Source organism: Aptenodytes forsteri, unplaced genomic scaffold (genome assembly GCF_000699145.1).
Source record: "Aptenodytes forsteri isolate BGI_AS27 unplaced genomic scaffold, ASM69914v1 Scaffold155, whole genome shotgun sequence".
Classification (NCBI taxonomy): domain Eukaryota; kingdom Metazoa; phylum Chordata; class Aves; order Sphenisciformes; family Spheniscidae; genus Aptenodytes; species Aptenodytes forsteri.
Window position 1 is genome coordinate 9,234,451 of NW_008794446.1, and position 11,852 is coordinate 9,246,302.

The following is an 11,852-nucleotide window of genomic DNA, read 5'->3' on the forward strand; positions in this document are numbered from 1 at the left end:
GTAAAAGTGAGAAAACTCGTGGGTTGAGATAAAGACAGTTTAATAGGTAAAGCAAAAGCCGTGCACGCAAGCAAAGCAAAAGAAGGAATTCATTCACTGCTTCCCATGGGCATGCAGGTGTTCAGCCATCTCCAGGAAAGCAGGGTTCCGTTACGTGTAATGGTTACTTGGGAAGACAAATGCCATAACTCCAAACGTCCCCCCTTTCTTCTTCTTCCCCCAGCTTTATATACTGAGCATGACGTCATATGGTGCGGAATATCCCTTTGGTCAGTTGGGGTCAGCTGTCCCAGCTGTGTCCCCTCCCAACTTCTTGTGCACCCCCAGCCTACTCGCTGGTGGGGTGGTGTGAGAAGCAGAAAAGGCCTTGACTCCGTGTAAGCACTGCTCAGCAATAACAAAAACATCCCTGTATTATCACCACTGTTTCCAGCACAAATCCAAACCATATCCCCATACTAGCTACTGTGAGGAAAATTAACTCTATCCCAGCCAAAACCAGCACAGAATTGTCTCTGTGAAATTAATGAGAACTGCTTGAAAAAATTAATCAGTCCTGTGAGTGGATTCATAGTCTAACTTTCAATTTACATGTACAGTCTACATTCACTATAGCATTTTTTGAAAACAAGTGAAAGAGAAAGTTTTCTTCCTGCACTTGCCTAACTTTGAATTGAACATATTGTTTTACGGGGAAGAATGTATAATCTTGCTAACAGCTAAAAAGCAAAGCAAGTTCCTTGTGTGAACAGTGTTTAAACAAATCTTATGAGACAAATGCTTATTTGTATGTTAAGTTGTAATTAGAAGTGTTCTTATTTGCTATCAATGGGCCTGCAGGAAGACGACAGCCTCCACCCTCAGCCTTGCAATCTGCAGAATCCCCGCTGATGTGCAACTCTATAACGTACAGCCTTTGCTTTTTCCTGCGTGTTAAGAAGGTGGGATTTCCATTGTGTTAGAAAGTTGTTGTTAGCAACAGCTATTGTTTCAGCGTCTGTTCCACCGGCTTCCTGGGTAATTTTGCGAAAATTCATGAAAGTTATGTATTTCTATCGCTAGTTCACTGGGGGATAGAAAATTTGGGGGTTTGAATCTCTCTCTTCTTCTTCTAGATTAGTTAACTAGGCCCTTCTAATGCAATTTTTGTACATCTGGAAATCTCTGAGGTTTAGACATTACACAAGTTATCCCTGCAGCAAGCTCTTCTATAATCCAGTAAGACATGAAGGTGTCTTGTAAAGACCTCATCTGATGGTCAACTTGGTTCGTACCAAGGACTGAAACGGGACCAGAGGTGAAACTACAGAACTGCCAGGGACAAGAGCTAGAAAGTATGGATTGTCCTAGATTGAGCTGTAGGGCCAATATTCAGGCTGGAAACTGTGTATTGGACAGAGGTGGGACTGAATAAATCAGAGTTGTAGCCAGGGAGAGGCAAGCAGACTTGACTTGACACATACTTGACTTTTACATGTGAATGGCTCAATCTGTTCTGCTAAAAGCAGATTTCTTGCAGTGAGCATTATTCATGCTGCCAACAATTTAAAATACTGTATTTCAATATTGACATTCTTGGATACTGTTAAATGATAGGCTTTGTTCCACCAAGATCATAAATGACAAATATCCTGTCATGTCAGTTATGTAGTGATTTTTGCTCATTTGGTTCCATGCAGTTTATGTTTTTTATGCAAGTCTCATCTCAGTTAAATTGAGTTTCCATTAGACTATGTAGTGATATTTCAGAATCCTCATTGGATTTTTTTTTATTTCAGTATCAGTCAATTATAAAAAATTACAGATCTCAAAGATTTTGGTACAGTATTTTACCTGAGCTTCAACTTTAATATTGATATCGTACCTAGCTATTTTTAATGGTAGTCACGTGTCAATTTTTCAAATCAGTGTGCAAAATTAGGGCTTTAGATGCCTAACCCTTGTGCCCTTGTGATGTTGCACCAAATTAGTTTGCTTCTCAAATTTTGATGTATGCCCTTCCTCCAGCATGTCTTCAGTCCACTGCAAATAGATGCTTTTTGGGGCAGAGCCAAGCTTTTATGCTTTTTATTCTTTTGTACAGTGTCTATAATAACCAGACTGTGCTCCCAGTTGGAGCTTCATGGAGTTTGTGCAATATATATATAGACAGTAGCTAAAGTACAACCAGTCCAGGTTTTGACTTTGAAGTTTTAGAACTTTTCTCTTCATTATATATATTTGGTACTATTACATTAATTAATGGTAATAGGGGTGCAATTCCCTTAACTTCCCATCCTCATTCCTCTTTCTATCAACACACAGATGCAATACAAATATTATAAAAAGCTTTTCTAGCTAATTAAAAAGAACTTCTTTTCTAGAAAGGCTTCATTGATTACGTTGTAGGTGGGTTTTGCTGCAATGTTAGTTTGTGTTAAGCACATGCTGCCGTTAATCTGGTTACTATGCATCCACAAAAATCTTTGGGTACTGAAGTGCTTTAAACTGGTCCATGACTGGAGGGAGGGAGTGAGTGCACCTCAGCTCTTGCAGTGCTGATGGTCAGGTGGGATACAGTCACACTACAGCTTTTGTTACCACAACCCATCAGCTGCTAATCCAGTCTTCACTGACTGTGAAACCCTTTACTGCTGCAATATTTTTTTTTTTCAGTGTGGCTACTTCTGTTCAAGATAGGCACAAGCAGGCTAATTGAAAAGAAGTTAACACAGGCTTAGTTAACTTTGCACTTAAGTCATACCCATATTTCAATAGAGATTTTACATAGATTATAATAATAGACATTGTATCTAATCAACTCTTTCCATAAGTATGTGTAAATATGAATACATATGCATAATAAATGAGCATACAGTCTGCTGTACATTTAAAAATCTGCTCTGTAGCCTCTATAGGTGTCCTGTTCCCCATCTCACTTTCCTTAACCTTTGTAGAAAACTCCCTTGACTTCTACATTTCCTGCTTCTCATGTGTCCAAATATATAGAGGTATGCCAAGGGGCATACCGTTTGTGTTCTGTCACACTGACAGAGATGTAAACAACAATGATGGCATTTTCAAAAGCACCCTGCCCCTAACTAGTGAAAGTTTTACCATCCACTTCACTGGAAGCAGTTAGGATGTCTTTATGTCTTATCCTTGCTGAAGCTACAGGCTAGCACACCCGCCATGCTGAAGATATCACAGCTGCCTTGTGCTTTGTGTCTCAGCTTCGTCAAAATGAGCCAAATTAGCTCAAACATTCAAATAGTAAGAATTTGTTAAATTGCGTAATACCATCTGAACCAGGGTAAGGGGCAATATGCAAGAAGTTCCACCAAGAGTGAAATCCAGCCTTCCACCAAGGCTGGAAGTACTTGATATCTTACCCCGTGCTACTTTACGTAGGACAGGACATGGAAACACAGCCTCTGATTCCCAGTGAATGATTCTGCAACTCTTGTGTATGAGCTAGTGTTTGGAGCAGTATTTACTTGCAGCTATTACAGCTGTCTGGACTTGTCACATAACCCAGGAATCCCTTTCACCATTTCTCTGTGTTTTCCCAGAAGAGGATGCCCTGTGTCATTTCTTCCCCTTTTCCTCCCTTCCTCTCACTAGACCTTACATATGGCTCATGTTTCTTCCTCTGTGTCACCCATCCTTCTGTTGTCTGAAGGATAAATTGTTGCTTGTATTTCTGTATGAAACCCTGTTATGAAGGAGACAGAACTGATACAGAGCTGGTAAAGAGCTAGCATTATCTGAAAGGATATTATTGGGTATCATCCACTATCTGATGTACAGATACTTGCAGAGGTGCTTGAAGTTGTGGCTTTTCATAATTTAAGAAAATTACATGTCTTGTATTTCCTTGTCTCTGACATTCTAATTTTCTCCATATACATAGGGTTCTGTTCGCTGATGCCTAGAAAATACTATGAAACTTTGGAGCATTATTAGATGCAGTATTTAGAAGCAATAGGGATGGAGAAATACTTCTTAAAATGTTTAATGCATGTGTAATCTGGGGCTGCTGATCTCATTTTAGTTATTGAGTGGATTTTCCTCACTGATGTTGAAAGATAATAGCTTCATTAAGTACTCTGTAATGAAAATAAGAAAAATGTCTTAAGGTAGTATAGAAAAAAATACCTTTGATAAGCTGATTACCATGTCCTAAATGGAGGCAAAAAACCTAGGCCTGGATTCATTATGGTATTTAGGAACCTACATTAGGCACTGAAATAAATTTGCAAATTTAGGCTCTGCTTTTTTGATGTTTCAAGGTTAAAGTGGGTGTTCTAAATCTGGCCCTTTTATTGGCACCAAAGGCTGTAAGAAAACACCAGTAATTTAACATATTGCTTATTAAAAAATGTATGCCAACAGCAGTTCTTGCAACACTGTAGTCCCTCCTAACGCAATTCTCTAAAGAGCAATTGAGATGTTTATTTTTATCACTATTTTGGTTTAATCTTTTGCATAATTTGAAACGCCAAGCATTTTGTACTGGTATTTTGTTATTTGTACCATCTGCAATAGAAAACCCTGTGATTCTTAGCAATTCAAATTTGTGGAGTATTGGTTACTGTACTATAGTTAAGAGTAAGGTTAGGTCTTCTTTTCAAGGACTTAATTTAAAGTAATCTTTTCCTAGAGGTAGATCTAAGAGGAAATTTTACTTCGGCATTTGAGAAGATTTTGTAATTTTATCATTTGTGCCTTCTTGCTCTGCTCTTTATTTGCAAAGAATAAACTGAAACAAGTTTTATAGGTCTTTTAAGTATTTTCCATTATCATTTGCTTAGTGCCATCAAGGAACTGGCTTGAACATTAAAGGAAATAACTGAGATCAAAATCATTAAATGGAAATAAATGTCTGTTCCTGGCCTCTGTGCCCTTAAATATTTTGTTTTTAGTAGTATTTCAAAAGTATCCTGTTCTTTTGATATTTGACATTTAGAAACACATCAGCTTGCAAAAGGAATAAGATAATGCTTTCCTTCAGTTCTTTAATATTTGACTAAGCCACGATCATGCAGATGTTTTGCTCAGAAGCTGCCTATAATGGTTTCACATGAGGAGTGCAGAGTAGGAGAATTGATTTGAACTCACGGCACCAATCTGTAATAAAATAGTTTCAGCAAATTACTTAAATTGTGTAACAGAACTTAGGGCAAAACTAGACATTTTGTTGAATCAAATGCTTCACAGGCCAGAGGTTTTTTTTGGTCTTTTGTACTAGATAGGACTATAGCCATTTCAGTGATTTCTTTTAAGAAAAAAATTACTTGTTTTCTGTTAATGCAGCTATTCAAATAAAATAGAAACTTTCCAGTAAGGTGTGGCTTTCCAATGAGTAGCACATGTGTCATCAGCAAATGATAGGTTTATTCTCAAACTTCTTGAAAAGGCATTAGTAAGCAAGGATAAAGCAAGCTCCTGACAGCGACTACAGACCAATGTAATCTGTAATCTCCGGCTAATGTGAAATATATACAATGTAATGTTTAAAACATCTGTTAGAAACACTTAAGGAGTTGATTTAAGAATGAAGGTAAGTGCTTACTGTGTCGTAGAAAGTTTTGATTTTATGTTTGGCGTGCACCGTCTCAAATCTAGATGTTGTTGAGTCACCGCTACTTGCCTGCCAGCACTGCAGAATGTTATTTGCTGCACTGGAAGCTATTGTACTGCAGTGGGTTTCCTCTTGCATTAGTGACCTAATCATGTTTGTTTCTTATCACACCACATACTCCTTTTGCAGACTCCATTCCATCTTTCTAAGCACAGTGATAAGGATCCATCTCTTTCTGCTCCTGCACACTTGTTTTAAATTATTGGAAATATGAGGTCATTCCGCAACACAGAATTTTCTGTTTTCAAGGAAATGTCACTATGAAAATGGCTTTCATTTCATTTTATAAAAATACTTTAATGTTGCAGAGACTCCATTTTTTTTTATTGCATGTACCTTCTTGTAAGGGTTATATGACCTCATTCTGAACCAAACAGAACTTTGTTTATAGCTACAGGTGAATTTTCCATATGTATTTTTAAAACTAAATGCTGTTCTGCTTGGAAAAGTGGTTACAAAAATGTTATCATAGGAATTTTTATATGTAGTATTTAAAAATTCTCAAATGAGTCCCAATCATTTTAGATTTAAAAGATTTTTTTTTTCTAACTGCCATGGCTACAAAATTCCCACCTGGTCAGGTCAAACGGATATTTTTACAGTCATGTACAATCATTAACAGTAGTTCTGCATAACAAATATGTATGTGATACTTTAACTTCACTAGGATTACACAGCTTCCACAGTTCTGTTTACCAAAGGGATAAGCAAGATTAAAAATAAAAAAAGGTTGCGTTTTTTTTGTTGCGAAAATCTGCAAACTGGAACATGTACTTCTTTTCGGTCAGACAGTATAATTTCTATATAGTCACTTTTTCAGGATATTTTAAATTAAATATCAGGAAAAAAAATGTTTACAAATGTCACTGTCATAAGCTGTAAAAAAGACAAAGTTTGATAATGGATACCAGCATAGGTATAAATCACTTTGTAATAAAAAGGAGATTTATATTCTACATTCCTTGCCAGATGTTGCTGATAGAAATCAGCATTATAATTAATGCTGTAGGAGTGGCTTTAAATTCCTTAAATTAGATATCAGGAAAAAAAATGTTTACAAATGTCACTGTCATAAGCTGTAAAAAAGACAAAGTTTGATAATGGATACCAGCATAGGTATAAATCACTTTGTAATAAAAAGGAGATTTATATTCTACATTCCTTGCCAGATGTTGCTGATAGAAATCAGCATTATAATTAATGCTGTAGGAGTGGCTTTAAATTCCAATTAAGTTTCTGCAAATAGGTTTCTACTGAAACTGTACTTGGAATACTTCTACTCTTTTCTTTTTTTGTAGAGTTTGAGAAAAGCTCATTTTTCCCCATTCTTTGGATCTGGTATCAGAATCAGTGTTCATTTTTCCTTGTCATTGTTACTTAAATCAGTGCCTTCTCTTGTTAGGAGCCTACGCCATAAAATCAGTAATTTGAAATTTTGGCATCACTGAAATCAGTGGGAGTTTTGCTTATCATCATCAATAGCAACATCTATCCAATAAACAAACAGGGAAGGTGCCCTCGGGAAGGGGCCAGAACTCTAAGGGTAAGTGGCATAGCACAGCTCATGTCTAAAAAACTCAACAGTCTCTGGCCCTAAAACCAAATGTCCTTGTCCTTTCTGCCTGTGGGAAGTTGTCCTTCATTTATGAACTGTGCCTGACCATCATCCTGAAGATTGGTGATGGCTATGGGTCAAATTTGTGCCAAGAAGCATGCCAACAGTTAAACAGTGTGGATGATCAATGGGCTGCGCTGGAACACATGCCCTAGCCATCTATAAATACAAATCTACTAAAAGGATGAACATCTTGCTTCTATCTGGATGGACAGAAAAAAGAACCCAAAGGCAGAAATTATGAAAAGGGAAAAACATAGTAGAAAATACATGATAATGGAGAGGCAAATGAAAGGTGTCCCACAGTAAATAGAAACGGGGGGAAAAGTGTCCTGCCAGGATGAAAAACAGTCTCCCCTGTAACAAGAGGATCAGATTTATGAGGGGAACAGGTATGGCTAATTTCAAGGAGCTCAGGACTCCCACTTTTTTGCCCAGAACTTTGCACCATTCTAGTTCTGTATCACTGGTTCTTCCCAACTCCTCCCCCTCTACTGCAGAGTTCACATACTAGGGAGAATCTGTGGTACCTAGAGTTTTTTTTCTCCAGTACTAATGCTGAAGCATCACAGGACATAATTTGGGAGTGTTGTCTTGTCATGTGAAGTGACATGGGTTGGGGAACTTCAGCCAGTTCTCGACAGCAGGATTGTCTGTGCCCCTGAATAAGCCCCACCATTTGAGATGTTCATCATAGAGAGGTGGCTGTTAGTTGAGATAGCTCTGTTTTTCTCCCGGGTCCCATTCAAACAATTGTGGATGCTTCATAAAATGCTAAATCAATCCTGTGATCCCAGCTGGAGAAGAAGAATTAGATTTTGCCAATGTGGCTTGGTGGTTCAACTGGTCTGGAGACTGTTTAGTAGCTGATATGGATAGGACTGCATCAGGTTTCACTCCTTCCATCTTGTCCAGTCATCCACATTTGTGCCCCCTCATGCCACACCCTTCTGCAGGTAGTATATTCCCTTGGTATCAAGACATAAAAAGATAAATGTAGGAGATTGGAAGGCAGTCTTCTCATTCCTTTGGACATACGAAAAATTCCATGATGACAGAAACTGTGAAGGGAGCGAAACAAAATGGAAAATTGAAAAGATGAAAAGACAGAAAAATGAACAAAGACCTAAACTAAAAGTAAAAGGTTAGATTATTTCAACTTAAACAAGATTAGTTTTTTCTAAATAGTTTTTATAGTTATTTATAGTCTGAAATCAGGATCAGACCCACAAAGTTTCTAACTTTTTTTTATGTAATCCTGTAGTATTCGATATACAAATATTGCTGATGAATGAAATAAGATGTTGCAGCACTGGCAGAGCTCTGTCTATCTAGATACTGTGTGCTGGATCCTGATCCACCTGACCTTTGTGGTTTTTAAGCTTCCTTCCATTTTATCAGGCTTATCTTTTCTTAGCTTGATACATTTTCTGGAAACAGGTTCAATCTGTCTTTTCCCCCTTTCATAGAAACTCTGCTATCTGTTGCTGCCAAGTAGCAGTTTTAATTCCCTGTCACTGAGTAAAGTCATTAATGTTTTAGTTTATAGTCGAGGACTGGAATTGAGGATCTGTTGGAATGAAATGGAATTGCTGGCTGGAGATCTCTAGTCCATCTTCGTGCTCAAAGCAGGAGGATCACCAATACTGGATCAGGTCAGTCATGGCTAAGCCTTGGTCAGATCAGTCTGGCTAAGCTTTGAAAATACCCCAATACGAAGAGTGCCTCTTAACAAACCATGCCAGTACTGCACTACTCTCCTAGCGACAGTTTTTTCCTACTGTCCAGCGTGAACCTCCCAAGCTGCAGTTTGTTGCCACTGCCCCTTGTTACAGTCTTGCATACTAAGAAAAGTTCAGTTCCATCCCCTTTGTTAACTGCCCTTCAGGTAGTTGCGGGATGTTACTATATTGCACTTTAGTCTCCTCTTCATCAGACTAAACAAGCCCAGCTCGCCCATCTTCTCTTCTAGGTCACGTGCTTTAGGCCGGACTGTGTTAGTAGTCCTCTGCTGGATGAGAAAGCCCAAAACATCACATTCTGGACACAATATCCAAAATCCAGCCTCATCAGCACTGAGCAGAGACTCACTTCCCCTGATCTGCTGGTCATCCTCCCTGTAGAGAGAGCATGCTGTTGCCTCGTATTCAGCCTAGTATCCCTCAACTCCTTTGAAGTAGGGCTGCTATTTAGCCCGTCACTTTCCAGGCTATACTGATGCATAGTCCATGGCTGCAGGTGCAGAACTTTGCACACAATGAACCTTGAGGGGTTTCTGTTGGCTCCCTTCACAAGTTTCTCAAGGTCCCCTTAGCTCATTGGGATCACACTAGCTTCACAGGAGCTTGAAGATTGATTTGCCCAAAGAGCCTGCCAGTTTAATTGACTGATGAGAACCACAGGGATGATTGAGCTGCACTGTCCTTTATTGCATAAAAAACTATTCCAACTCATTATTGATAATCTTATTGCTAATGTTATGGTCATATGCAAACAACATCTAACCTAGTAATTACAACAATATACACGTTCATATAAACACACACCAAGTTGGCTCACTCATACACTAACTGAGCCACTGCTGCAGTACTGCCACCTTACTACCAGCAGCTCAACATGGCTATACCAGAGAAGCCATGCTCCCATGTGCCACCCAGCTGGTGACTGAGGGAGGGTACCCACACTGATGATGGGGGGCAACCGTCACTGATCTATGGGTGGTACCACCAACCTGGACCAGCATTCACATGTGAGGCTTCTCTGCCTCAGGCATGCAGCAAAGGCAGGGTCCTCCTCTTCTCTCTAATCAGCAGCTAGGTCCCCAAATGGGATCTATTCTGAGGTTTCAGAACAGCTTTCCCAAGCTTGATTTGTCACAGCTTTTGCTTATATTGGGGATCTCTCAGATAGGCATCACATCGGTCACCCAATCAGATATTACCTGATTCATCTTGCCATGATATCCAATCATCATAAATCTTTAGCAGACCATACCTTTCTATTGTTAATTTTGACAAATCACCTTCAAGGACAATTAATTTACTTTTTTATTTTACCAGTCACCTTACAGCACAACAGTTACATAATTTCTGTAGCAATCATATTAAAGGCTGTCTCTGATAGACTTCAGGCATTAAGAGAAAGCTCTTAGTGCTTGTACACAAGTGCCTTCTGCAAATTTGCTTCGAGTACTTTGCTGTCATCTAGGTCACCAATGAAGATGTTGAACAGCATCAGGCCTACCCAACATATGTGCTTAGAGTACTCTGTTTTTTGCCAGCTCAGTGTTGAACTACTTAATGCAACTTCTTGATCTCAGTGGTCCAATAAGCTTTCAACCCACCTAACTTCCAGCCCATACTTCCTCACCTTCTGAATATAATGCTCTAGGAGAAAGTGTCAAAAGCCATACAAAAAGTCAAGGTGTGTTTCATCCAGTACTTTTCATTCATCTACTTACTTGGTCATCTCAGTATAGAAGGCTGATTAAACCCTTGTCAATTTATGTTTACTTTTCCTGATTACCTTTTTGTCCTTCAAGTATTTGGAAGTGGATTCCAAGTGGATGTTCTCCATGCTATCTCTTGGGACCAAGGTGAGATCTACTGGCCTTTAATTCCTTTCAGCCTCCGTTTAGTCTTTCATGATGATGGGCCGTTTTTTCTAGCCATGAAACTCTCCTGATCATTGTGCTTGATGGTAGATTTCCTAGATGGCCTTGTGGTCATGTTGGCCTGCATTTTGAACACCCTCAGGGGAATCCCATCTGGTCATATAGACCTGAATACATACAACTTCTCTATGTAGCTCCTAATTGTTGCTCAGTTCTCATCCTTGGCTGCTCCTCCGCTTTTCAAAATGTGCCAGAGTGGGAGCAGGCCTTGCCTTTGAACACCAATGCATTGAGTACTTCAATATTTTCCATATTGATGGTCATTAGGTTGTTTCGTCCATCAGCATCCATCTCGCAATTTTACAGAACTTCCTTTTGCAACTAGCCTATCAGAAATCACTAAGCTTTTGTAGAGGCTGGGTTAAAACAATCGCAACCACTATGTCCTTTGCTTCTGACTAAACCTTGGGAGATGGGAATAAGTTTTTCCTGCCTATTTTCAGGGGAGAGAGCACTTTCCGTAAGTCTTGAATGGCACGAGGACTTACCATATGCCCTGTGAGATAAAGTAGAAGATCAATACCAACAAATATTCATGATCAATCAAGTGACTAACAAAGAGCAGAAAAATGAGGTTTCTTTCTGTGTTCTGAATCCTTGAGAAACATGAGGTTTATCAGCCGTAACTTTGTGTGCTCCATGTGGTGGTGCCTGAATGCTGGGAATTACGTGAAACGCCAGTGTGCTTCCCTGCCGGCCTGCCCTGCTGAAGGAGGAATTTGCATGTGGTAACGTCTCTGGATCTCAGCGCTAGTCACGGCTCAGGCAGCCTCATGTCATACATGGACCGCTAACCAGGCGAGGCTACGTTCTTCCCCTCGCCGGAGGCGACCGGGCTCGCTCACCCGAAGGCCTTGGCAGGCAGCGGGAGCGACGAGCCCCACAAACCGGGCACAGGGCCGCGGGAAGCCTCCCCCAGCTCCGCGGAGCCGGGAAACCCC